This window comes from Anneissia japonica, unplaced genomic scaffold, assembly GCF_011630105.1.
Source record: "Anneissia japonica isolate Jap-2015-1 unplaced genomic scaffold, ASM1163010v1 scaffold275_len1219475_cov178, whole genome shotgun sequence".
NCBI classification, from domain to species: Eukaryota; Metazoa; Echinodermata; class Crinoidea; order Comatulida; family Comatulidae; genus Anneissia; species Anneissia japonica.
In genome coordinates, this window is record NW_022752912.1 from 611,640 (window position 1) to 615,365 (window position 3,726).

The window sequence follows — 3,726 nt, forward strand, 5'->3', positions numbered from 1 at the left end:
ATCATTTTCAATTGCGCCCTCAATTTACACAGAAAGTTCAGTACAGCTAGTTACCCGTATTTTGAAACTCGAGCGTTGCGGTGTATGGGTGTAAATGTACACGATTTTAATTCTTTTTAATATTTGAATAAGATGCTCTACTTGGCCTCATTTTGGCTACGACAGTTTAATAATTTGTCATTTTCAATACTAATTATCATTAATGAAATAATATTCAGTCAGAGGGCTTATTTATGGTAATAATATGTATACTAAGCCTGAAGGAAAAACAATAATGTATAATTTAAAATAGTAATAATTCACCAGTACTTGTGATTTTATAAATTTATTTTGCGTATAGCTCTTTTTCGCTTGTGGAAGCTTCTTGGTATACGGTACAGTACCATACTCTAAAGTCAGTATTAAAGCAACCGCTACTAACGGAAAATTGTCGCAAACTGCCGTGCAAAGCCTACAAAGCTTAGGCAAAGAGATTTTCATAAAGATGTTTCTAAATGAATAGATGTGTATAAGAGACAGTTTACACATAGACCAATAAGTTCTAAGTCTAAAATTCTGCTGTTTTGTCTGTACTGTAACTCAGCGACACAACAATAATTCAATTTTTTTTTTTTGCTTCGAAAGCGAACATGGGCCAATATCCGCTAACATCAATTTCACAACAACTATACTAAATTTACACAAAGTTAAAAACATTCGAATACATAAAAATTGAAAGGACAAAAAAAATTTAAGGCCGAGGAACTGTTTGACAGGGAGGAGCAAATCTGAGATAGGTAAAGCGAGAAATGGAATGCGAGGTTCAGTCCCAATATCAGACGTCCCACCGTTGCTACCTATTAAGCAATGTATTATCTCCGACCATCATGTATCGTTAAATTCGTTCTCCGCTTTCCTAAAAAAAGTCACTGCTTGCTTTCCCTTCTTTTTGTACGACAAACCTCGCTAAATAGGCCTATACTTAGTAATCAAGAATAGTATTGTACACTTTTTTTTTATAAGAACCAGTAAAATTTTGCCGAGGCTCAGTGTTCTTATTTTTTGGCCAATTTCAGGCTCAAAATGTTCTTATTTTGTTCTTATGTTACACACTTTTCAAACATACAAATGTATTACCGGTATTGTACCAGTATACACTGTACTGGAATGTAGGTAAAAGTTCCCCTGGAAAAACTGGCCCCGGAAAAAAAGCCACTGAAAAAACTTTCCCAGAAAAAAGCCCCGGTAAAAATGGCCCCTAATAACAAGTATAGGTATACACCTCCTGTACTGTATTATAGAGGGTATTACATAGTAACACCTACTGCACATAAGGTACAGATATATTTTTTGGTTTTTCTAGTTTTTAAAAATAAAATCTCATTGGACATTTTACCTTAGCCTCAATTTGTTCTTATTTTGTTCTTAATTTTTAAGCAATTTCAACCTCAGTGTTCTTATAAAATGTGTTCTTATAAAAAAAAAAAGTGTATTTACAATGATTTCAATGTATAGTATGAACGAGAAAACGTACTTTATCTGTAAATTGTATGTGAATGAATTTTGAATTTCGTTTAATGGAATTCGTTGATTGATGTCATTCACTCTGGTGTTGATTATATATACATCTGTTTTGTTTTTGAAATGATGTGACTTTTAACTTCCTTTTCAGTAAATGTTCCCCTCTGCTTCACTCACTCCCCCTGTTTAAGCCACCAATAATTTATCGATTGGCGTGTGGTACGCCCAGTTCGGGGGCCTTTTTTAAAATATCAGGAGTCAAATAACATCGTTGACTAATTATAGCAATAAAAAATATGTAAAATTTGTGTTTTGTTACATTGTTCAGATTTTATAATTTAAGCAAATAAAATCATTTTATTATCTGATAGGCCTATTTGGTCAAATACGCCAAATAATCCCCAGTGGTAAAAATTTACTCTAATAACTAATTACAAAAACAATTGCAATAAAGAATAACAGTTTCATAATTTTGAGCCACATTTAAAACTGCCGATGGAGCCGTGAATGCCTGAACTTTAAAGGTATGTATGCTTTCTGTATAGCCTGAGGCATAGCCTACCGGTATGTGTGTAGGCTGATTGTTCTTCCAAATTCCATGTTTGTTCTTTTATTTTCAGCGTACTTTTATTTAGCCTCTATGCTTAGATTGCGTAGAGGAAGGGGGTTTAATATGAATTGATAATATTTTTTTATTATTTTAGTTTGCTGAGTGCTAGGCCTAGAGTTGAATTAGAGGCGGGGTGGGGGTGGGGCTACACTTTAGAATTCAAATACTGACAGGTGCATACTACTCTGGACTGGAGACTTCCATGTCTAATGCAAGAAGACTTCTAACATATCCCGATAACTTAATGGCCTACATTAAGAAGAAAGATTAATTAGCACACCGTGGAATCCTCAATTGTCAAGAATGCGAAAGAGGTGATTATTTAATTATATTCTTTACCAAAGTCCTGTTTTTAAATTCTCACAATATAATGAGCTTCAGTTTTTTGACAAACAACTTGGTTAGTCGTTAAGCAGACACTAACAACGTTGATTTGTGCAGTTATTTTTTGGAGCCTAGACTTCAACTTGCCTCAATCCATGTACTTTTCATTTAATTTAGTAGACATTTAGTTAATAATAAACCTTTTGCAGTTACCAACAAGGTTACAAGAAATATTTTTGATAATGCATTTGGAACTATGCCAGCACTCTAAATAAAGTTTTATTTCCTTATAATTTTCTCATAGGCCTAATAATTTCAGAAACTGCCTTTGGCGACATTAAACGATTATAAAATGGATTCGTCACTTTGATTTATGCTCACATATTCTGATTGGACCAAGTTTTGCAGTGGACTCTTCCATTACTTGGAGAGATGGAAACATTATAATTGAAATTTTGTAACTAAAATATATCATATTTTTATCACCTCAAAACGCCTTTAAAAATAATGTATAGTTAACAAATATTTGTAATAACACATTTCGTTACTTATTATTAGTTATTTTTTTAAATTAAAGATATCGGCAATTATAATTGAACACTGTCGCAAATGGTTTAACCCAAAAAACAATAATGTATAATTTAAAATAGTAATAATTCACCAGTACTTGTGATTTTATAAATTTATTTTGCGTATAGCTCTTTTTCGCTTGTGGAAGCTTCTTGGTATACGGTACAGTACCATACTCTAAAGTCAGTATTAAAGCAACCGCTACTAACGGAAAATTGTCGCAAACTGCCGTGCAAAGCCTACAAAGCTTAGGCAAAGAGATTTTCATAAAGATGTTTCTAAATGAATCTGTATCGTCCGAAGAATCTGTATCGTTCCATTCAGAAGATCCGTTCCAAGTGTTACAAGATGAGTTATCGGCGCTCCAAATTAACTCTGATCTATTTTTTAAGATCATGATGGCTTGCTTGATATTTTGTAAGTATTTCGTTAACGTCTAGTAATTACGCCCTAATTGTTTGCTAAAATATAATACACAGACAAGGGCATAGGCCTATTTTATGGAATTCTGGTTGTTTAGTTAAGTGTGAATTTAGTGCAGTGTGAACATTGTGAGTTCAGTACAGGTTAAAAAGAATTCAGAGTGTACTGGCGCTTGTATAACCAAGACGCTTTTTCGTGGAGAAGTGGTTATGATATCCGCCATGTATGCGAAGTGTTCCGGGCTCGAGTCTCAGTAGACGCTCTTATATTTTTCATTTGTCAGATTCCTCTTCTGTTAC